The sequence below is a fragment of the Pseudophryne corroboree genome, chromosome 6 (assembly GCF_028390025.1).
Source record: "Pseudophryne corroboree isolate aPseCor3 chromosome 6, aPseCor3.hap2, whole genome shotgun sequence".
NCBI classification, from domain to species: Eukaryota; Metazoa; Chordata; class Amphibia; order Anura; family Myobatrachidae; genus Pseudophryne; species Pseudophryne corroboree.
The window spans coordinates 273504980-273525956 of record NC_086449.1 but is presented as its reverse complement, the minus strand read 5'-3'; the positions used below and the strand labels follow the sequence as shown (position 1 = coordinate 273525956).

At 44.9% G+C, this 20977-nt stretch overlaps 1 long non-coding RNA gene across 1 annotated transcript in view; it reads left to right on the top strand.

The window, feature by feature from the left end:
* The window catches only part of LOC134932035 (uncharacterized), a 115298-nt gene that overhangs the window by 18673 nt on the left and 75648 nt on the right, over nucleotides 1-20977 (top strand). Inside the window, exon 2 of the long non-coding RNA XR_010179232.1 lies at nucleotides 17788-17937. This is a non-coding gene — a long non-coding RNA (uncharacterized LOC134932035). The remainder of the gene's footprint in view (nucleotides 1-17787; nucleotides 17938-20977) is intronic.

The window sequence follows — 20977 nt, the reverse complement described above, 5'->3', positions numbered from 1 at the left end:
GTGGCATTTGTGTATCTGTCACTGTGGGCATTTATGTATCTGGCACTGTGGTGCATTTGTGTATCTGGTACTGTGGGGGCATATTTGTATCTGGCACTTTAGAAGCATATATGGCACTGTGGGGTCATATCTGGCACTGCTGGGGGCATATGCGTACCTGGCACTGTGGAGGTGTATATGGCACTGTGGGGGCATATGTGTATCTGGCACTGTGGGGGAATATCTGGGACTGTGGGGGCATATGTGTATCTGGCACTGTGAGGGTATATATGTATCTGGCACTATTGGGGTCATATGTGTAGCTGGCCCCCCATATGTGTATCACACTCCCATTTTCATTGGCCATGCCCCGTGTGGCCATTTTTTTCTACTTGCACCACTGGTGAGGATATCTATTTAATTGAGCACTGCCTCCTCTGATCATGTAATGGGGCTCTAAGTTCGCACTAAGTGTGTGTGTGTGTGTGTGTGTGTGTGTGTGTGTGTGTGTGTGTGTGTGTGTGTGTGTGTGTGTGAAGTATATGTGTACTGTAGTTCTGTATTAGTCCTGTTAGGTTTTTAATTTATCATCCTCATTTGTTTCCAAGTAAAGTACAAGTAGTGCCGTCGCTTGCAGTGGGCAGTCACTGACAACATCGCCTGCCACCACTATCCCGACATATAGCTTAATTTTGCACATATCGGGAAGTGTATGCGCAGCAATATGTGCGTAACCGCGGTCGCTAGGGACATCGTCAGGTTTGGTATGCTGCACATTGATGCTGATGCTATCGCTAGTGACACCATGTATTCCAATAAAGGACGGAACAGTGATTGTTCCACCCTTCATTAACATCGCTCAATGTGTACCCAGGTTCTGATATGACGGCCCATCACGTCATTGTGTACCCAGCTTAAGGGGAACAAAGCAGGAACAATAATATAGTGTTGTGGATGTTTGAAGGGGATGTAGTTGGCACCCCGGCATTGGGGATCCCAGTGGTCAGAATACTGGTGTCGGAATCCCGTTAGCTATCAGAATGCTGATGCTGGAATCCCGAATGTAAGTATGCCTGGGAGGGTTAGGGTTAAGCTGCGGGCAAGGAGGGTTATGATTAGGGATCTCTTACCACTGCGCACCTGTCGGGATGCCGGGACCGGTATTCTGACCGCCTGCATCCTGACTGCCATGCTCCCAAACCCAACCCATTTAAACAAAATGGGGCCCCAAATCAGTGTCTTGCTAAGGGACCCCATGAGGTCTAAATCTGCCTCTGTCTCGCTATCATGTTAATTGGCTTGTCAGCGAACAAAAAAAAAAACCTTGTAAGGACATCTTGTGGACAAAAAGTAGAATGCTCTTAGGCCACATATTACAGACTGAGCAGTTACGGAGTAGCATAGGCAATGAATCATATTGCTATCATGTTAATTGGCTACACAAACACCACACATATATAATGCATACACACACACACACACACACACATTACATATATACTGTACATACTCCACATGCATCTATACTATTAGTAAAATTGTATGTTTGTATAGTATGTATGTTCATGATGAACTTGAAAACTACTGAACCGATTTTTATGGGGTTTTCACTGAAATGTTCCTTTAGATCCACAGAGTAATATTGGCTATGAATCATCTCGCTATCATGTTAATTGACTAATTAGTGAACAAAATCATTAATGCATCGAATTGTCTTTGTTGTCATGCCACAGAACAGGTAATGCAGGGGTCACACACATGGGTAATGGGGGAGGTGGGCAGAGGCATACATGGCTAATGGGGCACATAATAATGGGGCTCCCCCTGTCATTTAGAATTTGAATTTCTCTGACTGAAGTGCTGCTGACTCAGGTGGGCAGCGGCGATCTTGTGGCTTCTGGATGGTTGCTCAGGGTCCTAACAGGCTCTGACTCTTGTCAGCAGAGCCTGACCTAGGCATAGGCAACCTAGGCTATTGTCTAGGGCAGTGGTTCTCAACCTCGGTCCTCAAGTACCGCCAACAGTTCATGTTTTCCAGGTCACCTAGCAGTTGAACAGGTGTATCCATTACTCACTGACACATTATAAAAGACCCACAGGTGGAGCAAATTATTTCACTTGCAATCCTGTGAGGAGACCTGGAAAACATGAACTGTTGGGGGTACTTGAGGACCGAGGTTGAGAACCACTGGTCTAGGGCATTTGGAATGCCTAGGGCCGCCAGAGTTTTCTAGCACCTAGATGGCAGCTCTAACTGCCGTGATCAAAGCTAAACTACGATCGGGCAGCTCATGATGAAGCAGCGGGCAGCACACAGGGGGCCTTTGGGTCAGGAGGAATTGAAGTGTGGGCGGAACCATTAACTCTCCAGGGCGGAGCTCTGAAAAGGCAGTCACCGAGCGGGACTCGAGAGTGCTGTGACGTGTCCGGGGGGGTGAAAGTGGCAATGTCGGCACTTCGGGTACAGCACGGTGCAGTGAGCAAAGGGAACAGCGCAAGAACCGGGAGCACAGGAGGTCTACTATCCAGCATCCCCAATAGCGCACTTACACCCCGCTCAGGGCCAAGGTAAGCTGCTATCCCACTGAGCAAGGCCACTGGCATGAGTATCTGCACTCCTGGATGATGGGTCTGGAGGGGTGCCCTCCTGGTTGTGTGTATGGGGAGGTACTCTCCTGGGTGCTGGGTCTTTGCAGGGTGCTCCTCTGGGTGCTGAGTCTGAGCGGGTGCTCCTCTGGGTGCTGGATCTGTGTGTGTGAGGTAGGTACTCCCCTAGGTGCTGAATCTGTGTGGTGGATTTTCCTCTGTGTGCTGAGTCTGTGGGGAGGGGGGATGCTTCCCTGGGTGCTGGGTTTGGGGGTGCTGTCCTGGGTGTGTGGGGAGGTGCTCACCTGATTGCTGGGTCTGGAGTGTGCTCTCCTGGGTGCTGGGTCTCGCAGGGTTCTTTCCTGGATGTGTAGTTGGGGTGTGCTCTCATAGGTGCTGGGTCTGTGTGTGGGACTGTTCTCACTTGGGTGCTGGGTCTAGGGTGTGATCCCCTGGGTGCTGGGTCTGTGGGGGTGCTCCTCTGGTTTCTGGATCTGTGTGCGTGGGGTAGGTGCTCCCCTGGGTGCTGAATCTGTATGGGGACTCTCGTCTGGATGCTGAGTTTGTGAGAATGGGGGATGCTTCCCTGGGTGCTCTGGGTTTGTGTGAGTGTGTGTGTGTGTGTGTGTGTGTGTGTGTGTGTGTGTGTGTGTGTGTGTGTATGTGGGGGGGGTGTCAGTGCTTCCCTGTGTGCTGGGTTTGTTGTAGGCAGTGCTTCCAAGGGTGCTGGGTTTGTGGCAAACCATGGCAGTGAGTCAACGTTCTGGTGAGTCACCCAGCGGGGATGAAGGGGGGATCAGAGGGAGGCAAACTTGTAAACTCTATTCTTCATCCATCCATCCATCCACTGTGCTCCCCAACCATCCTCCCTTACTGCGCTTTACACTGATTGTCCATCACTGCTCCCTATACTCACCCTCACTGCTTCCTACTCCAACCATCCCTTACCGCTCTCTACAATGACCCTCACTGCTCCCTACACTCACTGCTTCCTACACTCACACACCCTCACTGCATCCTTCACCCTTGCTCACTGCTCTCTACAACAACCTTCACTTACTGCTCCCTACACCCATCCTCTATGCTGCACACCCACCCTCACTGCTCTTAACTCCTACCCTCCCTTACTGTGGTCTACACCAACTGTCCCTCATTGTTCCTGTCAAAGTCAAAAATATTACATAAAAAGAACATACAAACTACACACATATAAGTCGCTATACTTGCAAATACGCGCAGCGAACACAGCAATATATGGCAACACACGCATTTACACGGACATGCCACTGAGATGGATTCGACACTTATTTCATGCAGTACATAATTATGATCGTGTCAAGCGCCGGACATCATGGTGATTTGGAATTATGTAATGTAGTGGTGTCATGTATGTGTATTATTTGAACGAAACAAGATAGACCGGTCATATTTACTATTAAAGCAACCAGATTAATGTGTAGATTCATGTGATACTTGTTATAAAGTTGTAGGACATTGCAACAAATAATTATGATTAAATGTATGTAAGCTAAAATCACTTTTATTAGAACAATAGATATTCCAAACAGGTAGTGGACAGGAAGCTTTCCAGCCCCTTTGGACGTCCCAAGGCTGAACCTGTTCAGCATATACAAAGAGACTAGTGACTCATCATGAATGAGTGAGTCCCCTCCCCCAGAAACTAGATAACAAATTGCTGACCACACAGGAAGTTAGTTGCTTTCTGGTACCAGAGGATGAAGGAGCTGCTGGCAGACCAGTTCCTGCATTTATTAACAGAGAGAGAGAGTGATATGGAAAGACGAATTTATATAACTTAAGGATAATGGTATTGTATGCTGGCCTGTAACTGTATGTAACTGTAACTGTATGTAACTGTATGTATTAACTGCTTACTGTATGAGTTGTAACTATAGGTATACTGTACATTGTAATATATTGAATCCATATCCTTTAATAACAAATATATACATCAATGAGCTTTGGAACTCAGATAATGTGTGGGTGTATTGTTTTCTCTTATGGGATGCAGTGTTTTGCGATGTACAGCACACTTTTATCGTATATGGTAATAAGATGCGCCTGGCGTTTGCAATATATATTAGAGCAGGCATTTTAAATATTTGTGAGAAAGCAATTTGGCATTCACATTCCCTACACTCACCCTCAGTCACTGCTCCCTACACCCACCCTCACTGCTCCCTACTCCCCCGCTCACTGCTTCTTACACCTACCTTCACTGCTCCCTCACAAATTACATGCTACACACAGAATATTAGAATAAACAATAATTTATTGTTCTTCAATGTAATAGTTACATTTTAATGCCCCCACTTCCCCCTTCTGCCTAAGTCTGATCAAGAAGCAGGAATAATGTTTTGTATTGTCAATAATACTTTGCTACTGTGTGGCATACTGTGTGTAAGAGGTACTGCTGTCACATCCGGTGTATAAGGTGTACTTCTGAAGTCATCCCTGGTTCTGTATGAGGGGTGCTGGATGAGCATTGCGGTGGGTGAGGGGTGATGGGTGTTGCTGGCTGCTTCTGTGAGCTGTGATGCTGGGTGATGGGTGCTGTGTTGGGAGACAGGTACTGGGTCAGATGTGGAACTAGCGGCAGTGCTTGGGGGCACAAGCCCAAATCTTGCCTAGGGCATTAAATTGGCTAGGGCCGGATCTGCCTGTCAGTACCCTGAGCAGCCTGCCAGAAGCTGCAAGATGGCTGCCACCTGCACGAGTCAGCAGCACTGCAGTCAGGGACATGCAGGTGATGACCAAATGGTATTAGTTCCCTTAGCGCACTGCACCCCATGACACTGACTGGAGTCCCCTTGCCCCTTTCCCCCTACCAGTGCACACCTTTGCACACTGTGTTGTTTTCTAAATGACAGGGAGGCACGTACCTTGGTGACCCCCTCTTCAATCCGCCTATGCATGCGAACGTTGTTTCCGCATCACTACCACCACACACCCGATAAAGATGAAACTCTACGTCTATAGCACTCCCAGGGCCCGATTCATACCTGTTCGCTGTGCTGCTAATTTTGTTGTCCTGCGATCAGATAGTCACCGCCCAAGGGAAGTGTAAATTTGCCCGTACGAGTGTGCGATCGCATGTGTACACCATGTAAAAGTGTCCCTCAGTCAGCGGACAGCTGCAATTCCATTCGCAACTCACTCACAATCGAATGGTTATTCCAGTGTGTGCAGTGTGTGTGAAGCCCAGAAGTTACTCCTACAGTGCGAAAAGAACATGCTGTTCTGGTCCGGAGATGACGTCACACACCCTCCCTAAAAACGCTTGGGAACGCCTGCATTTTTCCTGACACTCCCAGAAAACGGCCAGTTACCACCCACAAACGGCCTCTTCCTGTCAATCAGCTTGCGAATAGCTGTTTGGTGGCGTGCGTGCGCATTGCAGTGCATATGCATGCGCAGTCAATCGATAATCACCCATTGTGCGAAAACGCACAGCAGCGATCATTTCTGAATCGGGCCCCCAATCAAGCCGGCCCCTTATGCGTTTGACGTGTCCATGTGATCTTTAAGAATTCTCAAATCATACTCGTAACTGATGACAGTAATCAGACACGTAATGTGATTTACTATGGGGTATTTACAGATTTTTTTTACTACAGAAGATATTAACACTGATGAGTGAACTAAAAAAATGGAAAATATTTTTTTCTTCTCATTGAATAAAATAATTTATAAATATATATATATATATATATAGAGAGAGAGATACATACACACACCTTTATAGTTATATGTACACTTACTGAATATACTAATCTTCCCTGCTCTTTGGTGAAGAGAAGATTTTCTCCATTTCATAAAGAGCATCACTAATCATCCCCCATTGAGACCTATGGGGGCTTCATCATAAGCGATAGCTGCAGTGGCGGAACTAGCGAGCGGTGGGCCCATGTGCGACAAAATGGCTTGCCCCCCCCCCCTATCCCATCCAAGTCCACCCCCTCACCCCTGGAGAGGATCTGGTGAGGGGGACCTGCTCAGGGAAGTGGATACCTAGCAACAGTGCTGTAACTAGACATTTTAGCACTGTGTGCAAGAAACGGCATCGGAGCCCCACCCCTGCATGCAAAACAGGGGCAGTGCGCGCCGTATCCGCGCGCAAAAATACATAGTGGCGTGGCTTCGTGGGGAAGGGGTGTGGCCACAAAATAATACTAATTCATAAAACGGTGCACAGTAGTCTCCATTATTCAAATTACGCCGCACAGTAGCACCACTACACCAGGTAGAGACCCTTTTACACCTTACGGCAGACAGATTCCTCTTTTTACACATTACAGCAGACAGTGTCCCCCTTTTTTACACATAACGGCAGACAGCGTGTCCTTTTTACACATTGCAGCAGACAGCATGCCCTTTTTACACATAACGGCAGACAGCGTGCCCTTTTTACACATAACGGCAGACAGCGTCCCCTTTTTACACATAACGGCAGACAGCGTGCCCTTGTTACACATAACGGCAGACAGCGTGCACTTTTTACACATAACGGCAGACAGCGTCCCCTTTTTACACATAATGGCAGACAGCGTGCCCTTGTTACACATAACGGCAGACAGCGTGCCCTTGTTACACATAACGGCAGACAGCGTCCCCTTTTTACACATAACGGCAGACAGCGTGCCCTTGTTACACATAGCAGCAGACAGCGTCCCCTTTTTACACATAACGGCAGACAGCGTGCCCTTGTTACACATAGCGGCAGACAGCGTCCACTTTTTACAAATAACGGCAGACAGCGTGCCCTTGTTAAACATAGCGTCAGACAGCGTCCCCTTTTTACACATAACGGCAGACAGCGTTCCCTTGTTACACATAACGGCAGACAGCGTCCCCTTTTTACACATAACGGCAGACAGCGTGCCCTTGTTACACATAGCAGCAGACAGCGTGCCCTTGTTACACATAACGGCAGACAGCGTGCACTTTTTACACATAACGGCAGACAGCGTCCCCTTTTTACACATAACGGCAGACAGCGTGCCCTTGTTACACATAGCGGCAGACAGCGTACACTTTTTACAAATAACGGCAGACAGCGTGCCCTTGTTAAACATAGCGTCAGACAGCGTACCCTTTTTACACATAACGCCAGACAGCGTGCCCTTGTTACACATAGCGGCAGACAGCGTACACTTTTTTCACATAACGGCAGACAGCGTGCCCTTGTTACACATTACGGCAGGCAGATTCCCCCTTTTTACACATTACGGCAGGCAGATTCACCCTTTTTACACATTGCGGAAAGCAGATTCCCCTTTTATACACATTGCGGCAGACAGTCTCCCTTTTTACACATTGCGGCAGGCAGATTCCCCGTTTTTACACATTGCGGCAGGCAGATTCCCCGTTTTTACACATTGCGGCAGGCAGATTCCCCGTTTTTACACATAGCGGCAAGCAGATTCCCCCTTTTTACACATAGCGGCAAGCAGATTCCCCCTTTTTACACATAGCAGCAAGCAGATTCCCCCTTTTTACACATTGTGGCAGACAGTCCCCCTTTTTTGAAGAAAGAAAGAAAGAAAGAAAGAAAGAAAGAAAGAAAGAAAGAAAGAAAGAAAGAAAGAAAGAAAGAAAGAAAGAAAGAAAGAAAGAAAGGAAAAAAGGAAGAAAGAATGAATTATACTTACCCTCTCCGCTGGCTCAGGCTCCTCGGTGCAGCGTCAGACGATTCCCGGGCAGTAGAGAAGGAGGAGGAGGGAGGTGGAGGAGGGAGCCGCAGCAGCGCTGTGTTATTGGCGGAGGCGCTGCTGCTGCTGCCCCTCTGCTTCACTATAGGCTGTTCTCGGAAGACAGCCTATAGTGAAGCAGAGGGGCAGCAGCAGCAGCGCCTCCACCAGTAACAAAGCGCTGCTGCGGCTCCCTCCTTCGGCTCCCTCCTTCTCCCCCGTACCGCTGCTCCTCTCCTCTCTGGGCGGCTGTGCGCTGCAGGCAGCGGTTGCCCGCAGCACGCAGCGGCATGTAATGAGTCAGTTTGACTCATTACATGCTTTGGGCCCCTGGACAGAGGCGGGCCCCAGTGCAATGCACTGGTTGCACTGGCGGTAGTTACGCCTCTGGATAGCTGTGTGGTCATACACCAAGCTTCAATGGCGCGACACGTCTGGTGTGAGTGACCTGCACCAAGTGGTGTAGTGTTGCACATTTTTCTTTCAATTTGCATCTCTTTCACACCGCATGCACAGTATAGCACCACTCAATCTGCACTAGAGATACCGGGTTGTGACTTTAACCACACAGGAATTAGTTTTAAATATATACAAAGCCACAGAGGAAGCACAACGGAACTTGTTGTTAAAAAAAGATGCGGCATCATGGCCCATCGTATACAGATTCAGACTCATTCGCACATATATATATACAGGTGTCGCATATCAGATTAATCAGCACAGTCTCATTGAGCGGTTTTGTTGCATCTGATTGTTTAATTTGTGCACATTTGAGCCAAAATGACGCTCAGTGCAGGCCGAGTCGCACAGGACCTGCTGCGCTGACGAGGGCTGTTTGGCACAACTGCTGCATTAGTGTTTTTTCTCCAGCTGCTGCCGAAAAGATGTTTTTATGTTTACTAAAAAGAGGTTTTTGTCTTTCATGGTCAATAAAAAGAAAAATATGGTCCTACATGGAAGCAGCCACTGGGCCTTAACACCAAACCTGATGCATTATGCTCTCAAGATAAATAAGCAGCAGTACTACCTAGTAAGTTGTCATCCAAACTGAAAAATGTGAGCAGAGTGAAAACAAACAGCACTAACCTTTTAATTCAGGGCGTTCTTGTTTTCCAGAGATGGTCTGGGCCTGATGCTGAGTAATCTGGGAGAAAAGTCAGATTCTTGGGAGCGCTGAGGGGGGAGAAGTGATGAGTTCCCTTTTCCACTGCTGTCTGTAGCCTATAAAACTTTTGCTTGGTTTGAAATGATGAAACAACTGGCTTACAAATGGTTCCATTGCACATGCTTTCCTAGATTAGCATGCATACACCATAAGATAGCCTACCCTTTCTAGAACTATATAACTCTATAAACACTGTAGCAGAGGGCACATAGCACCTGCACTATAGCTCCTCTCATCTTTGGTGGTCACCACCAGTAGAGAGCTCTTGGTTTATAGCCAGACCTCTCCACCCTATCTGGCTAACATCATCATATTTGAACTAGAGGTGAGCGGTCCGGATTCCAAGGAATCTGGACCACTCCGAACTGCAGGGATCAGAGTCCTCGGGGGTTCCCGCCAGACTAAGATCCCTCGTGGAGGTCAAATGTCATCCTCCTGGCATCGGATTCTCGCGGGACTTGGATTTTATATAATGTGCCACGGCTAGGACTCTGCGCCTTTCACGCTAACGCACACTGCTGTATGCTGCGCTGTACTCTGCTATAAATTGTATTGTTTGGTGTGGTTTACCCTAGTTTGCTTTGTTCACTTGCCTCTATAAGCCCTATGATCCACACAGTCTGAACCGAGCTGCAAGTTAAAAAATAGAAAAATAAAAATATATATACATTTCTATTGTTTGCACTGATTGGTGCGCTTTGTTCATGTGCAACTATAAGCCCTACTTTCCATGCAGTTTGTACCTACAGTAAAAGAATGGGATGTAACAGCACACTGGGTATATATGATTCGGCGAGCTGCTGCAAATAAGGGTGACCAACCTATAGATACAAGTATACAGAAAATTTTGTAGCGCTCAAAAACCTTAGGATGTAATATGGGAACCTTATGAAGGAAAAAGAGTGACGTATAAAAATGCAAATTCTTTATTTACTTGTAACACACTGGTAAACATAATCAAAATAAAAATTAAATGAAGAAAATATATCAAAATATATTAGTATCAGTCAGCAAGCACTAATTTGTGCATTGATTGTACTGGTTAGTTCACTATTTCTGTGGTGCAGCGGTAAATCAAGATTGTCATAAGATTTTTGGGGTGCCTTATTCCTCTGTTGGATGGTGGATATAAAGCTTAGCTGGTAAATAGGCTATATGACAGATATGTCAAAAAAGATAAAGTCACAATGAGTTGTCTGCAGTGATAATCTCCCGGTCAGGGAGTGGATTGTACTGGGATCTTAAAATGTCCAGTACAAACACTGACCCTCCAACCATTATACAGCCAGTGTGAGTGAAGCAAGTACCAGTACGAGCCGATCGCTATCTACGTGACGCCCTGCACCCGGAAGTAGACAGCCGCGACTGAAGAGAACCTACGGACGGAGAGGAGAAGGTAAGCCGGAGGAGGGGGGGAAAAGGTTACTATCTTGAGTCTCTGTTCTCGACGCACGGGACACGGTGATGGCTCTGAACAAGCCTAAACCAGAGGAATAAGGCACCCCAAAAATCTTATGACAATCTTGACACTCCGAACCACCACCACCAACTTCCTAACGTTATGCATACCCACCGACATGTGTCAAACCATATATAGAGCCATCCAGCAAAGGAAATCTATATACCTTTAGTGTACTAGGAGACTATCGTGGGTTCACAAAAAGTCAAATGGAGGCTCCAATAATGTATATCTCTATAAATTAAAAAATGTGTACAAAGGTAAACAGACATATAAGGCAGTCTGTTAAAATAGTCTAACACCAGAGCATACTCATACCTAGTTTTTCAAAGTCAGACATATGATGCAGCTACCGGTCCGTCCATTATTGCCATATTACTTAGGCACAGGGTCTATAAATCAAGTACACAATGTATCACTGAACACTCACTAACAACCATAATCAATAATACATGTACCAAAAAGCCAACTAATAAAAAAAAGCCTCCAGTGTACTCGCATACTCAGACGCCAGGGAAATACCTGTAGCTGCATGCTGGATATGCCCAGCTGACAGCTATTTAAATATACAAGGCAGGAAGTATCAATCAAAGACCGGAAGTGGTCTCAATGGCCAATATAGACCTCATATAAAAGCCTGCATCACATGGGACAATGCCTGACAAGCCGCGCTATCAGTGGCATGTGGACTGGCCCCAAGCTCTCACCAGAACATTCACAAGGTTACTAACCAATCCGAACAGCTGACTGGCCGTAAGTCCATGCGTTCCACTGGCCGGAAGTGACGCGACGGACCAACTCTGTTCATCAACAAATAATCAGACTCTAACACTACTGGGTCTCAGAGTAAACCATTACCATGGAAGAAGGGGCATATGATCAAAGGTCTCACAGAGTGTCCTGTCAAATGCGTACGCGCATGCGCGCCATCATACACATTAACGCATCACCCGATCACATAACTGACGCCCAATACCTCACCTCAGTAAACCTGTGAACACAACAGGTTGTCAACAGAAATAATAAAAAAAAATCAAGTCAAAACAATGAAGCAAAACGTATTATTAAAGATTAGAAATAACCATATAAAGTCACTAAATTCAACAATACACTGACGATTATAACAATGGCAAGTAGCTACACGTTATACCTGCTAAGGTGACGTAAAGGGCACACAATATATGTTATAAAAACATGTTCACCGGAGGCCTGGGAATCACAAGCCAGGGGATCAGTACATAACATCAACGTGCAAATACATACAAGAAAAAATAATAATACACAATTTAAAGAAATACAAAAAATATATGTAGTACGGCTAATAGCGTAAAGTTGGCACCAAATGTCAAACAGCGTACTACGTATGTATCAATAGTCAACATATCAGAAATAATTGGGTCACCCATATACAAGTTTTTCAAATACTCAATAGAGGATCAACATTCCGCTACACCCAATATTTAAATAAATTGACCGCACATACAGTGTTCATGTGCGCTCTCAGTTCTATAAAAATATATTTAAGAGGTTAGCCTCATTTAGTCTCCTAGGGGCAACTGTGTCCAACTTGTGGATCCAGAAGCTCTCCTTCTGCTTAAGAGCTAGGGGTATATTTACTAAAATTCGTATTTTTCTGAATTAGGTTAAAGTTCAAACACGAATGACATCGAATGTGTGAATTTGCAACTTTTTGAATTTTGTACGCCTCATTTACTATGCTGTTGTATTCTGCATTTTCGTTTTTTTCCGATGTCAATGTCATTCATATTTTCGGACAGTGTTTTACGGGAGTGAATAGTAAAACACTGCCGAAATTAACACAATGAATCTCGGCCGGATCTGTGAGATCCGTGCAGGGCTTCATTGTGCACCTTTTTAAAAAAAATGAAAGTATTAAAAATCAAGAAAAAATTTGCGTGGGGTCCCCCCTCCTAAGCATAACCAGCCTCGGGCTCTTTGAGCCGGTCCTGGTTGTAAAAATATGGGGGTGAAATTAACAGGGGTTCCCCAATATTTTAACAACCAGCACCGGGCTCTGCGCCTGGTCCTGGTGGAAAAAATACGGGGGACAAAAAGCGTAGGGGTCCCCCGTATATTTTGAACCAGCACCGGGCTCCACTAGTCAGAGAGATAATGCCACAGCCGGGGGACACTTTTATATAGGTAAATTCCCGAGATGACACTTTGAAGAAAAAACACCAAACCGGTCAAAATCGGGACCTTAGTAAATATACCCCCTGGTGTCCTATCCCCTCCAAGATGTTGAAGTGGGACCCAATCTATCAGTTTGCATTTAAGACTGGCCACCTGATTTCTGGCAAACAGAAAGTGTCGGGCTACTGGTTTGTCAGTGTGGCCTGTAAGTAAAGCAGTATGAATAGATGACCTGTGGTTTGCCATTCTGTCTCGGAAAGTCCGGGTGGTCAGTCCCACATAACACAACCCGCACGGGCACTTCAAAATGTATATGACGAAGTCCAATCGGCAATGTAAATGGTATTTAATAGTAATCTTTCTTCCAGTATGTGGATGATAAAAGAACGGACCTGTCATCATGGACCTACAGGTGATACATCCACCACTTGAGAAACTCCCAGGTCTGGCTTGCATCAACTGTAGATTAGACATCTTTTGCTCCGGGAACAGGGAAGGTCACATCAAGAGTTGTTTTAAGTTCCACCCATGGCGATAAGCAACCATTGGTGCCGCTGTTCCAGCAAAAGATAGATTGGAGTCTGAAGATACAATTGACCAGTGCCGACGTAGTGCTTTCTTGGTCATACCAGCGCTCCCGTTGAACTGTGTGGAGAAAATCATCCATTCCCCCTTAATCCTATTGTTGGTTATATCTCCTGAATATATATGGTGTGCTTTATTCAAGCATTGTCTAAGCGCCCTCTTCGCATATTCACACTCCACAAAACGTCTAGTAATTTCTGCACATTGTTCATCCCTGAGTGTCGGGGTTGAATTGATTCTCATAACCCTTAGATACTGTGATATAGGTAAACTTTCTTTAAGGGCTGGCGGGTGGTGGTTTGTGGCATGTAATAATAGATTACGGTCAGTAGATTTACAAAAGAGTGTGGTGCTTAGATCAGTACAGTCTTTACCACTGTAACATCCAAGAAGTTGATTTTCATAGCTGATACAGTATGGGTGAATCGTATAGGACTGTTCAAGGTATTCAGGTTGTTGACCATCTGATCAAACTGTGGTTTAGTTCCTTGCCATAAAAGGAAGACATCGTCAATAAACCATTTGAAAAATGGATCTTATGACCATATACAGGCAAGATGTAAGTGTTCTCACACCAGGCCATGTACAGATTGGCATACGAGGGGGCCAAGTTTGACCCCATCGCTGTCCCTGCTATTTGTAGGTAAAAATAATTTTCATACATAAAATGATTACTCGTGAGTACTAATGTAATTAATTCCAAGAGGAATTCTGTGGGAAAGTCCCTACAAGGAGAACACTGTAATACATTACGTAAGATGTCCAAACTTGCTGGTGTGAAATGACGGTATACAATGAACAAACATCCATGGTGGCCAACAGTGTGCCATCATTGAGGTTATTAATACTCTTGAGATGGGTCAAAAAATCTCCAGTATCCCTGAGATAACTGTTAATCCTCAGTACCATAGGTTGCAAAATGCTGTCTATAAACTGTGCCAATGGTTGCAATAAGGAACCTTTGGCCTCAATGATCGGCCTACCTGGAGGGTGGACTAGCGATTTATGGATCTTGGGTAACATATAAATGATAGGACATTTGGGGTGGTCCACTGTCAGAGAATTCAGTAGATCTTCACAAATTATTCCTTGTTCGAATCCAAGCTTGAGGCACACGTCAATTTTAGATTTAATGCTAGGTATGGGATTAGAAACCAATTGTTCATAGGTTTTCACTTCCTGGTCATAATCGGTCCAGTTTTGGACAACTAACGCTCCGCCTTTATCGGCGGGGTGTATTACAAGATTATTTGCCTCTCTGAGTTTTTTCAAAGCCCTTCTTTCGGCTGTAGATAAATTATCATAAATTATCTTAGATGGAGGAACCTCTGAATCTTTTTGTACCAACCGTAGGAAGGTTCTAAGGCTAGGATTCGAGGAAGGAGGGTCAAAGGTAGATTTTGCCTTAAACCTTGTCCGAATCCCTATGGATGGTTTATTGGCAAAGAACTGGTGCAAATGCAAGGTCCTACCAAATTTGTATTGATCGATAGATCGTTGGAAAGGATTGGTCCTGCAGGTTGGGACAAAGGAGAGACCTCATGAAAGTAATGTAATTTCAGCTTCATTCAACTCAATATTGGATAGATTGAAGACAGTATTTAGTTGCGCCTCCTTCGACCTCTTCTCCTGGTACCCCCCTCGCCGTGGATGTGGTCTATGCCGCTTCTTAGCAGCCTGGTTTGAATAGTGGGGGGATCGCCACCTGCCTCTAAAAAACGAGCAGAGTCAACTTGTCCATTGTTATACTCAGTGTCAGATGTTGAAACTGATGATCCGAACTCACGGGGCAATGGTGGGACTCGTCGCCTTGTATATTACCTAACAACCACCAATACACCGTGTGATTCTGGTAGTCGTTAGTCACGGCAGACAATTTTATCTGTTTGAAAGAGATCAGTTCACGTCAGTAGTTATCGACTTGTGATTGGAGCCGTTCCATCCAATTCTGGGATTTATCATTTCGGAGAGCGGTAGTGTTAGATGTTGTCATGGATTCAATTTCGGTTTGTATTTTCTTCAATTCATGTCCAACCTCCTCGACGACAAGGGCCATCAGGTCAAGGGAGCACTTGTTGAGTACTCTGCACCAACGGCTACAAAAATCCGGGTTGGCTATACGGAAGCCTCTGGGTATTTGTTTCTATCTGAGGTATTCAGATAAGAATTGACCATGGAGTGTAAGGTCAACCTCTCTTTGTCGGTGCTTCAATACTTTATAAAATATATAAATGGGAGTATCAGCAGGTAATGATTCAAAGTCAAGTTTATCAAATAGGAGTTTTTCAATTTCTTCATCTGTAAACGAGACAGTTTCTATTTCTGCTTGGGCCAAAAGCCCATCATCCAATAGATAAACGCCACTCTGAAACATAATAAATAGAGAATAAACCCCTAACCAGTAATACCAGATACGGGCATAGACAATGTTGATATCGTGCCAACAAAAGGTAATAATGTACAGAAATTATTTGTGATACAATAACAGCACAGTGTTACATAAATACAAAAATAGACAATCGTCAATGGTTCATGACCACTTCCCCCAATCTCATATTCGGTTGTGAAATATATGATACAATAATGGATGGACCGGTAGCTGCATCATATGTCTGACTTTCGAAAAACTAGGTATGAGTATGCTCTGGTGTTGGAGTATTTTAACAGACTGCCTTATACGTCTGTTTACCTGTGTACACTTTTTTTAATTTATAGAGATATGCATTATTGGAGCCTCCATTTGACTTTTTGTGAACTCACGATCGACTCCTAGTACACTAAAGGTATATAGATTTCCTTTGACGGATGGCTCTATATATGCTTTGAATATATGCTTTGACACATGTCGGTGGGTATGCATTACGTTAGGAAGTTGGTGGTGGTTCGGAGTATTTCACTGGTCTGTGCTTATCTCTGACTATAATCTCTTGTCCGCTGAGGGGCCTGGGAGGCAGTAGTTGTGAATGTATGTGTTGTTCTGTATCAAAAAGAAAAAATATATATACTTTTTTATATTGAAAGTACATGTTCTGGTTATTGTTGTATTTTTAGACCTGATATACAGCCTGTCTTGAACGCACCGAAACGTCGACTGTGAAGGCACCCTGTGACCAGATTAAACTTTTTGAATCAAAATACTGAGTGATCTTTTCTCTGCGAGAGTGCACCCTTCACGATGTGGTAGATGCGGTATAAAAGTGGACCTACAACAAGGCCATTGGGAGCACCTGCTAAATTGAACTTTTGCATTGATGTGAGTGCAGGATATGCTGTGGATATATATATATATATATATATATATATAAATATATATCAGGCAACAAAGACAGCAGCGGCGCTCGGAGTCTTAGATGAGTAACGTGTCTTTCAAATCATCACAGCAATCCAACGTTTCGGGGCTTAGCCGCCCCTTTGTCAAGGTGAAATAACAAAACAATGAGTGTGTAACTTACCTAAATACCTGGAGAAGCCCGCCAGTGCTCAGCGCCGCTCGGCGTCCAGCTACCCTGACCCGACATCCGGCGCCTTCCAGTCGCGCCATATTTTTTTATATCTATTTTATTCACTCAATTGGTGTTTGGTGCACAATTTTATATAATTTATCACCCAGAGAGAGTCCCCTACAGATCTGGGAGTGGTATGCAGGGATAGCACAATATTTTATATCTTAGCATTACATTTAAATTATATCAAGATAGACGTATTATCAATTTCGGTAGTATATGCTATTTTAAATATTTGGTCACTTTTTTTTTAAGATTTGGAGTAACTAGAACGTAGTTAGACACATTAGTAATGTCACTGGTGTATGATTTCTTTTTTTACTAGGACTTTTTAGTATTATTAGTTGCACTTTATTGCATTTGATGACCCCTCTTTACCATACTGCTATTAGGGAGACTTAATTACTAACTTTAACCGCCCCTATATATAGATGCACTTTAGTCAGGCTTAATAGAAAGGACGACAAATTTAGATATCATATAAATGAGACATCCAGTAGTGGATCCAATCAAGTATTATCTGGGTGATATCCGCTGTTCTAAATGTTATATAAGATGATGTACGACTGCTCTACTGAGTGATATAGCCTGGACTGAGCTGGTGATGGGATACTGTAAATTGTCACTTTGTTTCTTCACTTCCAGGGTGGTATTGTAGCGGCAACGGGCGTCTGGGTTTCCATGACGACTCAGAGCCGAATCACCAATGACACGACTGGAAGGCACCGGAATTCGGGTCAGGGGAGCTGGATGCCGAGCGGCGTTGAGCACTGGCGGGCTTCTGCAGGTATTTAGGTAAGTTACACACTCATTGTTTTGTTATTTCACATTGACAAAGGGACGGCTAAGCCCCGAAACGTTGGATTGCTGTAATGCTTTGAAATACACGTTACTCATCTAAGACTCTGAGTGCCGCTGCTGTCTTTGTTGCCTGATATTCATCCTGTTACTGAGGGCACTGGCGCATTCTGAAGATCACGTAAGGGAGTGCCGTTCCACGATAGACAATACATATATATGTATATATATATATATATATATATATATATACATACATATATATACACTGCTCAAAAAAATAAAGGGAACGCTAAAATAACACATCCTAGATCTGAATGAATGAAATATTCTTATTAAATACTTTGTTCTTTACATATTGAATGTGCTGACAACAAAATCACACAAAAATTATCAATGGAAATCACATTTATTAACCCATGGAGGTCGGGATTGGGAGTCACCCTTAAAATTAAAGTGGAAAAACACACTAGAGGCTGATCCAACTTTGATGTAATGTCCTTAAAACAAGTCAAAATGAGGCTCAGTAGTGTGTGTGGCCTCCACGTGCCTGTATGAACTCCCTACAACGCCTGGGCATGCTCCTGATGAGGTGGCGGATGGTCTCCTGAGGGATCTCCTCCCAGACCTGGACTAAAGCATCCGCTAACTCCTGGACAGTCTGTGGTGCAACGTGGCATTGGTGGATGGAGCGAGACATGATGTGCTCAATTGGATTCAGGTCTGGGGAACGGGCGGGCCAGTCCATAGCATCAATGCCTTCGTCTTGCAGGAACTGCTGACACACTCCAGCCACATGAGGTCTAGCATTGCCTTGCATTAGGAGGAAACCAGGGCCAACCGCACCAGCATATGGTCTCACAAGGGGTCTGAGGATCTCATCTCGGTACCTAATGGCAGTCAGGCTACCTCTGGCGAGCACATGGAGGGCTGTGCGGCCCCCCAAAGAAATGCCACCCCACACCATTACTGACCCACTGCCAAACCGGTCATGCTGGAGGATGTTGCAGGCAGCAGAACGTTCTCCTTGGCGTCTCCAGACTCTGTCATGTCTGTCACATGTGCTCAGTGAGAGCCTGCTTTCATCTGTGAAGAGCACAGGGCGCCAGTGGCGAAGTTGCCAATCTTGGTGTTCTCTGGCAAATGCCAAACGTCCTGCACGGTGTTGGGCTGTAAGCACAACCCCCACCTGTGGGCGTCAGGCCCTCATACCACCCTCATGAAGTCTGTTTCTGATCGTTTGAGTAGACACATGCACATTTGTGGCTTGCTGGAGGTCATTTTGCAGGGCTCTGGCAGTGCTCCTCCTTTTCCTCCTTGCACAAAGGCGGAGGTAGCGGTCCTACTGCTGGGTTGTTGCCCTCCTACGGCCTCCTCCACGTCTCCTGATGTATTGGCCTGTCTCCTGGTAGCGCCTCTATGCTCTGGACACTACGCTGACAGACACAGCAAACCTTCTTGCCACAGCTCGCATTGATGTGCCATCCTGGATGAGCTGCACTACCTGAGCCACTTGTGTGGGTTGTAGGGAGGTCATACAGGCACGTGGAGGCCACACACACTACTGAGCCTCATTTTGACTTGTTTTAAGGACATTACATCAAAGTTGGATCAGCCTGTAGTGTGTTTTTCCACTTTAATTTTGAGGGTGACTCCAAATCCAGACCTCCATGGGTTAATAAATTTGATTTCCATTGATAATTTTTGTGTGATTTTGTGTATTTAATAAGAATATTTCATTCATTCAGATCTAGGATGTGTTCTTTTAGTGTTCCCTTTATTTTTTTGAGCAGTGTGTGTATATATATATATATATATATATATACATTATAGAAAAATACAAACAATATCCTTATCTTGCGCACAGACAAAAGCAGCACTAGAGGAGAGACCTCTGTTGTAAGGTCTCAAATAAACAGAACAAACAGAATTCCTAAGTGCGCTATATTCCTTGAATATTTATTCTTCAAATCTTCCAAACAATGGACCCAATGGGTGCAGACTGTAGGTTGGAGAATTCTTAAAGAGATTATTCACACGGTATCCTGTAACAGATATCCCCTCACCGGAAAATCACCCAGCCAAAAGTCCATAAAGGCCAATTAGTACCAATTATTGGTTTTATTGACACAATATTTAACATACACAATAAAAATGTTGCACAGAAATAAAATTTGGATATCAGTGAGAGAAGTCCAGATCATGTAGTTGGCGAATTAGATCTTCCATCACCTTCACAATGTGTGAGCTCAAAAGGGAGAATCTTCACAACCTGGATTGGTGACTCATAGCTGACAGACCCTACGCATTTTGGCCCTCATTCCGAGTTGTTCGCTCGCAAGGCGAATGTAGCAGAGTTACACACGCTAAGCCGCCGCCTACTGGGAGTGAATCTTAGCTTCTTAAAATTGCGACCGACGTACGCGCAATATTGCGATTACAAACGAGTTAGCAGTTTCAGAGTAGCTCCAGACTTACTCTGCCTGTGCGATCATTTCAGTGCTTGTCGTTCCTGGTTGACGTCACAAACACACCCAGCGTTCGCCCAGGCACTCCCACCGTTTCCCCGGCCACTCCTGCGTTTTTTCCGGAAACGGTAGCGTTTTCAGCCACACGCCCCTGAAACGCCGTGTATCCGCCCAGTAACACCCATTTCCTGTCAATCACATTACGATCGCCGGAGCGAAGAAAAAGCCGTGAGTAAAAATACTTTCTTCATAGTAAAGTTACTTGGCGCAGTCGCAGTGCGAACATTGCGCATGCGTACTAAGCGGATTTTCACTGCGATGCGATGAAAAATACCGAGCGAACAACTCGGAATGAGGGCCTTTGTCTTAACGACTTCATCAGGGGTAATTCACAGAAAAGGGCAGGACCACAAGACTGGAGTTTATATAGGGCAATAAGCATACAGCGACCTTGGTGAGTCTTTTTCTCTAAACAAACCCTATCAGGGTCCTTAATCACAAAACTTTGTGATGAAAGTCATCAATAATGATCGTTTAGATGTCCTTAAACACACATGGACTAAAAGACT